This window comes from Anser anser (assembly GCF_964211835.1).
Source record: "Anser anser genome assembly, chromosome: 8".
NCBI lineage: Eukaryota > Metazoa > Chordata > Aves > Anseriformes > Anatidae > Anser > Anser anser.
The window spans coordinates 10,270,256-10,284,634 of record NC_139728.1 but is presented as its reverse complement, the minus strand read 5'-3'; the positions used below and the strand labels follow the sequence as shown (position 1 = coordinate 10,284,634).

Sequence of the window (14,379 nt, the reverse complement as noted above, 5' to 3'; positions counted from 1 at the left end):
TTGTCTTCTACCTGGAGGACATGAAGGGTATTCTGAGGTCACCTGTACCTGAGAAATTATGTTCTACTACACAGTAGTGGGAATCGGCTTCAAAGTGCCCTTTTACTTTTAGTAAAGCTTGCTCTGGCCCTGTGGCCACCTTTAGCTGGCTCAGTCTCCAAAGTTTACAGACTAGATACAGACAGGTGACTAAGTATTGGCCCTTTATGCTGCTGAAAAAAAAAAAGTCTGGAGAAAGGAGATAATAGAGATAATAGAGCCTGAGCATGGTAGTCACTTGCCTGTAGTTCATGTAAGTGATTGGGATCGGTCTAGGAGTGAGTGTGAAAGGCTCATACACGTGGAGCTGTGTTTTGATGCTGACCCGAGGTGAAGTGTGTGTATAAACTATGAGGCTGAAAAGAGTCTGGTGGGAGGATGCTCATGAGCCTTGAAGCCCTACATCCAGGGGAACGTTTTCCTTTTGGAAAGACGGTCTTGACCTTTCTATCACAATTGTAAAGGATAAGCCATTTATTATAATGCATAAAATAAACGTTTTAGATACTTGGGAATAAAAACTAGGAAAACTTGGTTAAAAGACCCACCACATTCTCCAAAGCTAAAGACGGAAAGCTACATTACATGAGACCTTCTAAATAGGTAGAGAATTGTACATGAGCTGATGAAACTCCACAGCATTTTGCACTTAGCTGACCTCTCCTCTGTGGCTTTCAGTGAGCCCTCCTCATTTCTGGTATTTTTAGTGCTCACACTTCTATACAAATGTTGGCAAAGTATTGCTTGTGGTAGACTTTGTGGATGCCAGCGGATTGAAGAAAGTAAGTGGTAGGTATGTGTCAGCATTGCTGCAATATGCTTTTGTTCCTTCAGCCCCAAAGGTGTGAGTGCTCTCGCTATTTTTCTGCAGCCCTTTGCTCAGTACCAGTAGGGTGACTCCAGAGTGGCAGAACCCAGTAACGGGTTTTTAAGAACTGTGCTGATCTCTTGCAAGGTAGAGATGGAGCTTTCAGTTGGTGTGTGTGTGCGTGATTTGAAGGGGATTGGACTGGGTTTCTTTCATTGTTTATCACCTTGTGTCATTTCTACTTCTGTAGTGCCAGCGAGCCAGAATCAGGTTTGGTTCTTGCTGTGCTCTCTATTGTGTAATTGTCCTTGATGCTCTTTTCCATAAAGTGCTGATAGCCCAAAATGGACAGAGCAACAGGTAAGTTGTCACCTTTCTAAAGAGAGACCAGTTTCACTGTCTGTACACAATTCTTTGCCAATCTGTAGTACTGAGGCTGATTTCTTGTGTGGCATCTTCAAGTTGGACATGTATAGTTAATGATGAGGCCTGGGCTACATGACACAATCCACAGGACCTTGTATTCCTTGATTTGATGTGGTTGCCTGACCGTACTACAAGTACAAAGTCCATTTGTAGAGATTTTACGTTGCTGTTGAGGTTTGGTCTCATTTTCTACATGGAATGTTTGTGTGCAAAGCTGTTGCAATTTGGGAGCAAACCCCTGCAGTGCCTAAAGTGGGGCAAGCCCTTGCAGATGCTAAAAAAACAATCACTAGGGATGCACATCCCTTACTCTGGGAGAAGGGAGATTGTAGGTGTGGTTTCTCTTCGAATGAAGCCCAAGAAGGCTCAGTTCTATTACTGCTAGGCTTTTCTCCCTTTTCGCCCTTGCTCACAAAGCAGAAATAGAGCCAGGTGTCTAAGAGCTGAGCTTCCTGGTTGGGAGCAAATCATACAGGACTTACTGCAAAAGCTGAGTTCAGAGGTTGTGGCAGTGATACTGCAAAAGGGTATATACTGAAAAATACACTCACAAAGAGAACTGGACATTAAGAAAAATAATTTTTGCAAACTGCAAGGCCCACTGGCGGAAATTGGGAGAGGCCGGTGTTTGTAGAAAATGAAGTCACTGCAAACAAAAGGAGGGAAAACCCAGGTTATGTTGAGGTTTCCATAGCAACCCAATACTTTTCCTGGAAATCTCAAATGATGAGATCTAATCTATCTGCTGTTTAACTCTTACATGCAAAGCCCTCTCCGTCTCAGCCTACCCGCAGTCCTTCACGGTGTGCTCCGTGGGGATGGGTGTGCTGTCACTGCGCAGCGCTGGTCTGCATGGGGAATGATGTTACTGGGACGAGGCAGAGCGTGTCCCATTCCTGAGTGTGTAGAAAAGGAAATGTTTATGGGGCAGAGGCAGTGTTATATGGGCTGGGTAGGAATGCCTGCTGATTTGGGGAGGGTTCTCTTCTGCAGATCCCAGAGAAGAAGGGGTAAACTAATACTGAGAGCGGAGTTGCCAGGCAGGTGTGTTGCTGAGATATCTCACTGCTTGTAGGGTTTACCACGTTAAGATGTCCCTTGAAGCCGTGCAGCTTCGTGAATGTCTGAGATCTGTAGGAAACTTTGTGTATGTTTGGAGAGTTCATCGATGTGGCCTGACTTAAATCGCTTGAATTGGTATCTAGCAGTCCCTCCTTTGTCTGACGGGCAGCGGATGTGGGGAATGCAAGTCCGTGGTGGCTGGGGAAGTTTCTTGTGGAGGGAGGTGGCTGGGCATGATACAGGCAGGATGTTTGTAAAACCTTTGGGATTTCCATTATCATGATGTTGATTTTAAGTGACTGGCTGGTGTGTCCTGCTTGCAGACTTGGTGCTAAATTGATCACTAAATTTCAGAGTTCCCATCAAACAACAATGATAGACACTATTGTTTTACTTCTTTCTAGCAGGGCTTATGAGTTGCGGGCATATGAAGATTCAGAGAGATTTTCACCTATTTCTAGAAACGCTTCTATTTGGTATTTTCGTATTTCTTTTGATGAATGGCGAAGTACTGGCAGGGCTCTGTCGCATGTTGTGGCCTTTGTTTTTACTGCAGGCCTTAGGACACTGGGTCAAGTGCTGTGGCCAGAGGTGTGTGACATGCATGTGGCTGTTCTCACTTCTGTCGCTTAGAAACCTGTTGCATGGCTGGTCATAAGTGCAGAAGAGGGAATTCAACAGCTTGTGTGATCTCCCGAGTTCTGTGACTTTTGTGGTCTTGAAAGGGGAAAAGCAGATTGTCCAAAGGATGATGTGCTCTCTGTATGACAGAGAGACAGCCATAGATAGGATTTGTATGTTGTGTTACAGCCTTGTTAAGGGCCTGTCTGACTGTGGCCAACCCCTCTAATGTTCAGCAGAAACAATATTTTGCTTTAATAGGTGGGCTTTCACTTTTTTTTGTTCTGCTTGTTGTTCTGTTGTTAACCTGCTGATGCTTATTGAATCATAAAGATTAGTGGATACCCAGCAACTATCGTTACAATATTTAGAAGAAAACCAGTTCCGAGGGGTTCAAAGAGCGGTAATCCAGGTACGTGCAAGCAAATAGGAAGCAGTGCTTTAAACCGGTATCTGTTAACAAACCATCCCCCCTCTTTAAACATTTATTATATTTCCTCATATTTCTCCTGACAGCCACCTGTTCAACTTCTGACCTGTTTGTAAAAATCTGCACACCATCTATCAGAGGGATACATGCACTTACAAACTTCTGTTCTGTGGGCATTAAGTAAATTATTTCTTTAAGATCATATGGCAGATCTATAATTAATTAAACCCTCCATGATATTAGCGCAAAATAATTTAGCCTTTCTAAAAAGGTAAATGTAATTTGCCGATCTGGTATTTGGAAGAATGCTTTCCCCAAAATCAATTCCTTTAGTTTCCAGAGAATAGAAATGAGAAGCAATCTCATTTTAATTATATCTCTTTATTGCTAACAAAGGAATGATTTATGCAATTAAATTAACTGGCTAGAAAATTATTCTCAGCTGGGCTGTCCTAATTCTTTGCTTTCTGAATTGCAGGCTCTTACACTTCTCTATGTAGATTAATTTTTCTGATATGCAAACAATGCTCCTTGTGTTCATTTTTAACATTTTTTATTCACAGCTCCCCTTTTCTTAGTGTCAATGACATGAGTAATATTTGTGCACTGCTGAGCTCTGATTCAGGCCTTTTTTTTATGTAGAAAGATGGAAAAAATCTTTTCTTTTGAACCTCATTATTGCTGGTGCAGAGCAAGGTTTTGAAGTTTTCTTATCTATTGCTGAGAAACAGCAGCAGGAACACGGAGGAAATGCAAAGATGTCAAAAGATGAAAACTTCTGAAGGAAAATGTATCAGCATTGAGAAGACAGGTGAATTTGCAGCTACTGTTAAGAAAGCATTTTTATGCATTTCTCTGAAGCCCATCTTCCTGTAGCTGGGTAAAAAGCTGAAACACAAGGAGGGGGGAAAAAAAACTGTCTTGTGTTGCACACAGACTTAATGAGGAAAGAATTTAGGATGTTTTTTTTCTGCCTGGGATTGCCTTGCAGTGGCTGGCCAGAATGCTGGCTAGTAATATTTGGGCTGAGGGGAAAATTACCATGTAACAACACATTGTGACCATGTGCCAACACAGTCTGACATCTTCTGAATGGGGCATTGGTGTAATCTGCTGTTTTAAAACAGCAGTGAACATATTGCGGAGCACGTGTTGGCTCTGTCTGAGCCGTCCTGCCCTCTATCAGTAAAGATGTGTCAGCTGGTCAGTGTTTGCTGTGTTGGCACTCTCACACCGCTATCAGATGGCTTCGAAATAAAAAAGCAAGAGTTTTGTCTGCTTTGGTACGCAGTGTTTTGGGTGTGGAAATGTCTATGCCCTTGGGATTTGGGGTGGCTTCTGGCTTTTGACCTTCCAGGTAGGAAGGATTGAGCTATGTTCTGGGTAGGACAAGAAAGCACCCCGATTGTCCAAGGGGGATCTGCCGTGCTGATAACTGCTGGGAGGCTGGATGAGTGAGGTAGTTGTTGTTATCCTTGAGGACATCTCTGTAAGAGCAGCATGCATTGGATTTGCTTAGGAAGTGGGATCACACCAGTGGGAAGAACCATTCGCAAAGAACCTTTATCCTTGGCTGACTTCCCTAGTCCTGCGAGCTCTTTGCACTGGATGGTACAGGTATCCTACTCTTGCAGGTACCTTGGCTTATACAGGAAAGGATGTCTTAAAATGTCTGAGGAGGCTGTTGTTGGGGGCCTGTTCACAGGTAGTCTGTAGAGCATGCTTTGAGTTCAAAATGATCTAGACAAATTGAAGGAATGGTTAGAAATCAATAAGATGAAATTCAGGACGAAAGCTACCTTTAGGGAGAAAACGTCTGATTTGAAAAAAGAAAAAAACTGCCTGGGGAAGCAGTATTGCAGGAAAGAATATGGGTCCATAGTGAATCACAGCAAAGTGAGTCAGAGTGATGCTCCTTTAAAAAGTAATCTTGTTCCTGGAAATATTAATAGGAGTGTCATGTGCAGTGCTGTGGGGGAGACACAACTACTCTGTATTATTTGGTGAAGACTAGGCCGGCAGAGCGCATAGTTTTACATGCTGCAATCCGAAATGCCAAAATGGGAAAGAACTGGGAAGTCATGACCTATGGGATAAATAATGACAAGTTTTAGAGAGGGAGGACAAACAACTTCATTTACAGTAAGGGAGAGCTAAGCTGATCCTAGGAGAACTTCAGACATAAGCTACAATGCTTGACACTCGCACATCAGCCTGCCAGATAAACCCTTGGACCCACTGGATGTGTCCTTTGGTCCCCCCAGCTCCACCACCTTCTATTAACAGAGCAAGACCGAGCTCTCCTCCTGCTCTGTGTTGTTCCATGTTCCCTGCAACGTATGTAGGTAGATGGCTTTGTACCTGTCAGCCTCCTTTAGCTCCTGTTCCTTCCTACTTGTAGAGTGAAACAACTTCCTACCTTACGTTGTCAACAGATTCCAGAGGGGGATGGTACTGAAAGCTGCTTCTAGTGAGGGCTGAGGGAAAGGTTTCACGTCTCAACAGCCAGAAATCCTCCATTCCTTTTGGTACAAGCAAGAGGTGTAAGCCTATGAGGATCAGAGCTCAATTATGGAGTAAGCAAAGAGATGTGCTGGTGGTGAAATTGAAAAGACAACAAGGAAAGGAAATTAACAAAAACAAACAAACAAACCCACCTTTCCTACAATTAATTGCAAGGTGATGCTTCACTGGTACCTCAGCTCGATTCTGTTATGAAGGGCACTTCCAGACCATTGGAAACCTTCTAATGAGGCACAATGACAATTGCAAAAAAAGAACCACCAAAACAACAGGCCAGTCCTTTGCTTTGTTCTATTGAAATAAAGGATGTGAATGCTGCAGTAGCAGGAATTGTTCAGCCACAGTACATCTCCATGGAGCCGGGAGGGGAGGGGAGAGCCAGAGAAAAGCACTCCAAGTTGCAAAAATGATTTAAAAATAAAGGTTGGAAGTGATGCTTTTCACGAGTACAGCACTGTAATAGTAACTCTGACCTCTCGGCTGAACTGAGAGTACATAGGAACATTTCCTGCTCCCTATGTCATGCTTGCTCTTCCCATGGTTCTCTCTGTGTCTGCATTGCTCTGGGAACCAGGGAATTGCTAATAATACTGGAAGGAAAAGCACCCCAGGGCTGTGGTCTTCCCCCAGCCATCCTCCTGGGGAATGTTTAGGGTTACCCTGTGCAGCTCCTGAAGCAAAGTTTTAAGGATTAGACCTCAAAAAACCCTCTGCTACAATCTGAATTCTGGAGTCTTTAACAGTGGAAATGAGTGAGTTCCCTCCAGATCCCCTAATAGAATTAATCACCTCTCCATGGACCATTTCCCAAATGTGCCAGGATTTAATTTCACACTGACTGATATCCAGATGAAAAGCTGTCTTCGCTGGTAGCAGAAAATCTTGCCTTCTGGACAGCTCCTCTCTGCTGAAGGTGGCCATTCTCCCCATGAAAAGATCCCTGCTGCTGTGCTTCCCTCGCTGATCCTATAGGGTCCTACAGAGATGGCTGCTTAGGAGTGCTTTTCCCATCCCAGATAAGGTTTACTGCTTTGTGAAGCTACTGTAGATGTGCTTTCTGCATACGCTTTTCTTCCAGACACGTATGGTATTACAAAAACAAATGGGATTTATCTAGCATAAGAAAGGTGCCTGAAGCAGGAAGGTGTGCAGTTGGGGCTGTGCTCTCTGGGATTCCTTGGAAAACTGGGTGGTATTGGAGGGTTGTGTCCATTTCTCCATGGCTTTCTTAAAAAAGGATAGAGATAACACCAAAGAGTAAAGAACAGAACAAGCAAAATGGGACTTCCACTCGTTTCACCTAGTTTCACCATTTTTTTAAAGCCTAAGATTTCTTCTTTTTATTTATTTCTTCTACTTTTATTTGTGCTCAGGTTCTGACTCTTGTGAAGCAGGATCCAGCTAAACGGAGCTTGGATTTCCTAGCATCAGAGAAGGCATTTGAATAAAAAAACAGTATTTTTTGTTTCATTGTATAACATTAAAATTTTAAAGAGCATTTTAATAAATATCAAATGACTAGTTAATATTTCATTTTAAATAACAATGATACTTTTGTTTATGACAAATTCTAGCTATCTTAGTGCTAAAAACAAAATCAAGTCAAAATAATCTGGCTCACTACACTGAAAGATGCAAGTACTAGAAAGTTTTATGTTGGCTTCATATGATTTTTCATTCCTATCCTGTCTTATAGGAGATACCTATCTTACAGCAGTGGAGGAAATGAAGCAATGTAACGTACAGATAATATACATTGAGTAGAACCTTGTAATGAGACTACCTGTGCTTGTGCATGTCTGTGCTTTCTGTGTCTCACTTCAGAGATGAACACCGTACGAGTAGGCTCACAGTCTGGTGGTGTCCACCTACCTGCCGAGACTGCTCTGCCCCGTCATCGAGGTTGTTAGTAAGGCTGTTAAACAATATCGATCCCAACATCCTTCCCTTAAAAATACCACTGATAACTGGCCATCAGTTGGACCTCGTACTGCTGATGACCAGGCCAAGCCTGTTTTCTGCCTACCTTGTTGTCTGTTTACACAGTCCCTTTAGATTTCACCAGTTTCCATAAGGGTACTGTGGGAGACAGCATCAAAGGCCTTGCTAAAACCAAGATATTGCCGTTATTTCCTCCTCCTCGTCCATCGCATCACAGAAGGCAGGCGGGCTGATCAGCCATGACCTGCTCTCAGTAAATCGATGCTTTCTGTTCAGTCACCACCTTGTTCACCCGGTGCTGTCACGTCAGTGTGTGTCGTAAAGCAATACTGGAGAGGAATCTTCCACCCAGGTCTGCTGGGATACGTCAGTCCTGAACCAGGGCCAGCCTGCTGCTGCTTGCCCTTCATCCTAACTATCTGCAGCCCTTACCCTGAACTTTCTGATTTTTTTTTCTTTTGCTCCAAATGAACTCTTCTGACAAGAATGTTAGTGTCTAGATCTGTCTTAGCGAAGAATTGGCCACTCTATTGATTCTGAAAGGCTTTTGCAAAATTTTAAATATGCAAATAATAATAACTATTCCTGGTAACAATGGGAGTAGCATGGGATTTCTTTATTTTTTTCTTAGATTTCTCTGTCCTCTGCAGATGCCACTTTAATGCAAATCCAACTTTGCGGATTGTGTTACCTATTGAAAAATAGTTTCAATTAGAAATTCAATTATACTGTCTTGGGGGGATGGAACTGACAGTTTCTTTGAATTTTGCACGTTATAGAAGGCTCCGAAGTGCCATAAATCTGCTAATTGATTTCTGTACCTGTAATGTTTGATTAGGTGTATTTTATTGTCTTCTTGGTTTTAATTAACCCCAGGCTTGTCAAAATGCTTCCACTGACAAAGAATATATGATGAACTGAGATAAACTCTATTAACAGAGGCTGACTTTTGTCAGTAATTGCTATCATGCATAAGAGTTATTAGAAATTATCGCACACAAAAAGAAACTGTACTTTTGGTAACAACTTTTATGGGCTGCTATAAATCTGTTGATGGCCCCCTACATGCAGGAGATAAGCGGCTGTGAATGACAAGGGGTCCGAAGGAAAATCAATCATTTGCTACATGTCTTATAAATATTAAGAGTGACAAAATGGGAAGAGTTATGAAGTTTAAGTGCTGAAAATTGAATGGATGCTAATGCACCTAAATTTGTTCTCATTAGAGATTGTGAGGGCTGTGGAGACAAGGGCACCGCTACCCTGGGAAGCTCTTGGTTTTAGTGAAGCAGAACGTGTTAACTCAATGGCAGAGCTCTGAAAGACTAATGTGATATTGAGCCTTGTGCTTCAAGGCCCTTGGTCGGCATCCAAATCTGGGCTGTTACTGCCTGGAGGCTGTCCACTGCTGCAGGGGGCAGGCACACAACGGGCACGTTACGAGTGTTTGAGGACGGAGGTGAGCAGAGGGATTGCTGGACTGATGCTGCTGAGCTTTTATCCAAGACGCAATTGCAGAAACTAGCTGAGGCGTTTTGCTGAGCGCAGAGGAACTTTGTGATGCTGCAAGCTATTTGTAAGGTCTGCTTTTGGGGAAGTTTTATCTAGGAATGCTATGGCAAACCTGGCTAACAGTCAGGCAAACTAGGAAAGAAGGGCTTTCGTCCTCATATTTGCTAACATGTCTACCTGTAAGGACTTACTTATCTAAGATCTAAAGGTAGAAACATATGTGAATGTATGTGGAAGTCTCAGCATAAATATTTTCAGCTGAACTGCAACTTCTATTGCAAATTTCTGCCACTGTTTGGTCTTTGGACCCAAAGTTTGTCCCAAGCTCTGTAGGAACGTGATGTTGATTTGGGTATCGTCCTCACCTATCAGAGAGTAGTCAGTAAACCATACAGAGGCGTAAAATTATGGGACAAGCTTTCCCGAATGTCGTCATTACAGTTGATGTGACTACTGTCTAGGAACACTGCATAAATGTTTGGTTTGTATAGGCAAGACAATGTTTGTTAGTTGGCTTTTTTTGGTAAGTGAACACAGGGAGAGCAAATACAAAGCCAGAGAGCTGCAGAGGCGTACGTGCCTAGGAACTTCTTTGTGCTCGCTGCCAACTTCTGTCCAAGCTTTGGACACTTGTCTGCAGCGATTTTATAGCTGCTTAATAGATCTAGATCTGTCTTGCTCAAAACAGTTAATTTTAGCTTGACTTTCCTCTGTAGCTGATAGGGTATTTTAAACTGATCTTCATTTTCTCTGCTGCTTTTTTTTTTTTTTTTAAGAATAGTCACACTGACGTGACCATTTTGTGTGACTGCATGAAGAAAGCAGGAGGATAGTGGAGCCTTCTGGAGGTCACGGGTAGTCCTAAAAGCTGTTTGACCTGGCATTGTTAGGATATATACTGTATGATTAATATCCTGGGGAGCAGGAAAACAGCTCTGGAGCCTTAGTGTAGCCCCAAAAGAGACTTTTTGGAGCAGTCCTTTTTCTTTTTGGGTACTGGGCACTGCAGCATTTGAGTGGCAACTGTAGATCTACTGCAGTGCATGGGTTTGCTGGTGTGAAGAGGCACAGCTGGCACCACGGGCAAATCCATTGCTTCCCATTGACGGGAAAAGCCCTTAGCCTGCTGGCCCTCATGGAAGGGGCAAGAAGTCCCATCACGCTTGAACCCGTTTCCTGTGCTACATTTTCATGCAGGGGACAGAGGGATGTTTTCTGCAGCCCGCCAGCTTCCTAAGGACCAAGTGGCTTGAAATGAGTTGTTAGTGAGAACCACAGCGCTGGTTTCTGCAGCCTAGGTGGAGATTTCCCTGCAGGACCCCTTGTGTGGCATAAGTAGGACTTCTATGGGATTCTCCCTTCTCTGCTGTAAGAGGGGGAAGCTCTTTAGGAGCTGAGAGCTGTGATCTGGCTAGAAGTTTTGTGGATTATCGGAAGAGTCCCAGGCATCCCATAATGTGTGATGAGGAAACATGAGTTAAGACCTGCAGAGGAGAGAGCTGTAGAGACAGCTGAGGATGCCCTGCACTGAGGAGGTGAGGCAGATCTCTCAGCCTTGGTGTGTTGGGAGCAGTCCTACAGGCTGCAGGCTGACTTGCTCTGTGTGGCATCTGAGCACTGCTTCCCTGTGCTGCAGCTCTCCTCCTGCACTTGTTAACTCCCCTCGTCGTCGGGGGCACTTGGTGAGTTTAGTACCTTCATCCTTCTTTCTGTTTGTCTTAGTTGTATAGCTCTGTTTAAGAGTTTCCATGCAAGTCTCGTGTGTGTGTGTGAGTGCACATATATCTCTATTCCCTCTTGGGGCGTGTTGAAAACAATCCATTCAGAAACCAGGTGTCCTTGTCTCTCTAGGCATCTGGTTAAATATCAGCGAAGTAGGAGAAGGTAAATCGTAGGATGCTTTAACAACTGCTTGGGTTGTGAAGCCCTCAGCTCCATCTTATGGGATTTGAAGGTCACGGTGGTTGCCTACATGTGAAAGATGTGTCCTTATTCCCCATAGGTAAAACAGACCAAAATAATCTATTTTCAGGGGTCCCCAAATTGAACTGATGAGAAGCGACGTGTGTTTCAGCCTGCTGAGACCAGAGGTCGCTGTTTAACTGGAAATGGAGAACCTTTCACTCTTCCAGAGCCACTTTCTCTCTATTGTGTCCCTCTCTTCACCAGCTCTGGTAATACCTCCGGCTTCTCTTCCTTTACAGAAAGACTATTCTCTCAAACACACAGACAGTAGGCTCCTGCAAATGAGGGGCAGGAGAGATGCAGCTAGAGGAGAATGTAGGGCAGCGCAGTCGAGCTCCATTTCTCAGCAGTTTGGTCTCATTCCCTGCACCTACCAACGTGTTCTGCCTATACCCCTCAGTCTTAATCTGCAACCTCTCAGTTTTGTTCGTTCCTGGTCCCCAACATAACCTTGTTCACAGCGGACATCTCTTCTTTTAGCCCTGGTGGCTGCCTGAGAAAGGAGAAACGTATGTAGTGTTGAGCAGCAGAGTAGCAGCTGCGATGGCGTGAGGATGAGAGGGGCATGTAGGGTCTTGTAGGTGACGTGGTCTCCCCGCTGTCTGGAGGAATGAGACGGGGCAGAATCAGATGTGCTTTTGGGTAACGGCCCTCCTGGAAGTAAGGTGCTACAGGACAGGAGCGCACACAGGTGCAATGCCTGGTGTTTGTTTAGGTGCCCCGCGCAGTATTTTCCAGTAGTGAGGTGTGTGCAGCTGGATGCTTTTGGCCTTTCCTCATCACACAAAAGCCTTTCCTTCCTTTTACAAGGAGACTGACGGGGGTCAGAAACCTCCTTGCACGTGTGCTCTGCAGGTGAGTCCATCTTCACAGTACTCTGCTGGCACGGCTGCATGTCAGACCTGCCTTGTACGTGGACAGGTGGTAGTTGTGTGGGTTCTGGGTCAGACTTGGTCTGGGTAGCAGCACTGCAGGGAAAGCTGTTTTGAAGCTCGTTGAGCCCAAGTTTGGCTGGACCAGGGGTTAAACTACTGCTGCTACACACAGGTGCGGTCCTGCAGAAGGGTATCATCCTGATCTTCCCCTGGGCTGCCCGTGGCAGGAGGCATAGAGCTGCTCCACTGAGCCTAGCTGATCCTGACCTGGCTTCGAACATGTCTGCACCAAGCCCATTCCTGAAGAAAGAGAGCTGGCAGAAAATGCTCGGCTTCCTGGCTGGATCTCTGTGTTATCCCATAGGTCGTCATTTGTCTGCAGCAAGTAGCACAGGTGAATTAGCATCTTCTGTCAGCATTCCTCAGTTCTCGAAAATACCTTGGCTTTTAATTTCATCGCTTCTCTCTAGAGAAAAAGCAAATGAGAGCTTCCAGCAGAGATGATGGACGTTTATGCCTTTCTTCAAGAGAGCGGTGAAGCCATCCTGCTGCACAGGCTTGACCAGGTGGGACATTCGTGGCAGCAAGAGCCTGGGAAGCAAACAAAATGTGCTTCACATCACTCCATTGATTCAGTATTCACAGCATTCTGAGATTCAGCGGTATGTTCTCCATCGATTTATTATAGTCAATACTTATTATTAATAGATATGAAACAGATGAGACCTGAGCCTTCTGATGTTGTAAATCGATACGGAACTGCACTCCCCAAACCTGCAGTCATATTCTCGGCAGAGTTGAAAATCCGAAGTTAGAGTTTTAGCCTTATGCCTGGACTTGTAAAATTAATGTTTGTCTTGGCAGAAAGGGGTCTTTCATTAGTCCTGCTACTCCACTACAGGTGGGGAATAAACTATCCGCTATTTGGCTACAAAGGTTAGTATGGTGCGGTTCTTTTGGCAAATGCCATGCTGCTAACCGACAGAGTCACACCAGTGCAGCTGCCATGTGGACTGGTACCTCTGTTTGGGTGCACTCACGTTGCGTCTCTTCTTCTTGGGAGCAGAGCTCTGCATTCAAAGCAGTGGGAGTGCCGGGAACACCGTGGTGGCTAAATAACTCGCGACATCCCACCACGTTACTACACAAAAGGTCTGAGTTAATGATCCAGTTGATTTACAAGTCAACTGCGTGTCAATAGAAATTAATATTCCCTGATGAGCCAAGCTGAGAGGTCTTGATTTTTTTTTGTTTCTCTTTAATGGTTTTGTGTGCCGAATCTGTGGGTGAGTTTATATACTCGTGCATGGATCGGAAGGTATCTGGGGATAAATAGCATCTGGTCGATTTGGGGCTACCCTGGAAAATGCAGTGCAAGAAATCTTGTGTGAAACTGCCCAAGTACTGTGCTGTTCTGAAAATGTCTCCTGGTACTGGTACATGAGCACACGGAAAAAGGAGATTCCTCATCAAATGTGGCTTTGTTTAGGGGTGCAGACTGCAAGCAGGTGAGGCCAGGTTCTGCACTTTGTTTGTTTTATACACAGCTGTGCTGCACCATTGTAGAATCACAGTAAGAGAAGCTGTGGTTATCAGGGGAAGAAGGAGAAGGTACCATTTTTTAGTAAAACCAGACTGACTTGGAGCTAAGAACAGGCTTGCGAAGTGAAAGCTGGTGGCTGTGGCAAGTCCCCTTCCTGCACCAGGAGGCAGTATGGAGGGGACTTCTGTTTTAGTAGTCAAAAGTGGCCGCTTAAGCTGTGTTTAACCCAAAGAACCAGTGTCAGTCACCTGCCAGATACACGGGTAGGTATTGGCTGGCTGAGGGCAACTCCTGCAGGAATGGCTTTGGACATCTCTGCTTTTAAGGTTGTTTTCTTCCTTGGGCTGGGCTCACTAATTCCCTGCGCTGTGCCTGAGGCAAGCGGTTGCATGAACAGTTCCCCATCAGCCCTGGTCCCTGTGAGGACCTCCAGGGATGTGTCATCCCTCTTCCCTCCTTGCAGTGAGTGTGTTTTAGCAGAGGGAACAGGTAGATGAGCATGTCTGATCTCTTCATTCCCCTGCTCAGAAATAGCAGGGACTGGGTGCAGATGACTTGTCAAATAGACACAAGGCACGGAGCTCCTGGCCCTGCTTTCTGCTCCCCAAGGCCCTGTAAGGTCTGTAACATCCCC

General features: G+C 44.7%; 1 protein-coding gene across 1 annotated transcript in view; it reads left to right on the top strand.

Moving 5' to 3' along the window:
- NUF2 (NUF2 component of NDC80 kinetochore complex) overlaps positions 1-14,379 on the top strand; it is a 145,249-nt gene that overhangs the window by 17,248 nt on the left and 113,622 nt on the right. The window contains exons 15-16 of the mRNA XM_083845765.1: positions 12,375-12,596; positions 12,673-12,864. The gene's annotated coding sequence lies outside the window, so the exon portion shown is untranslated. The remainder of the gene's footprint in view (positions 1-12,374; positions 12,597-12,672; positions 12,865-14,379) is intronic.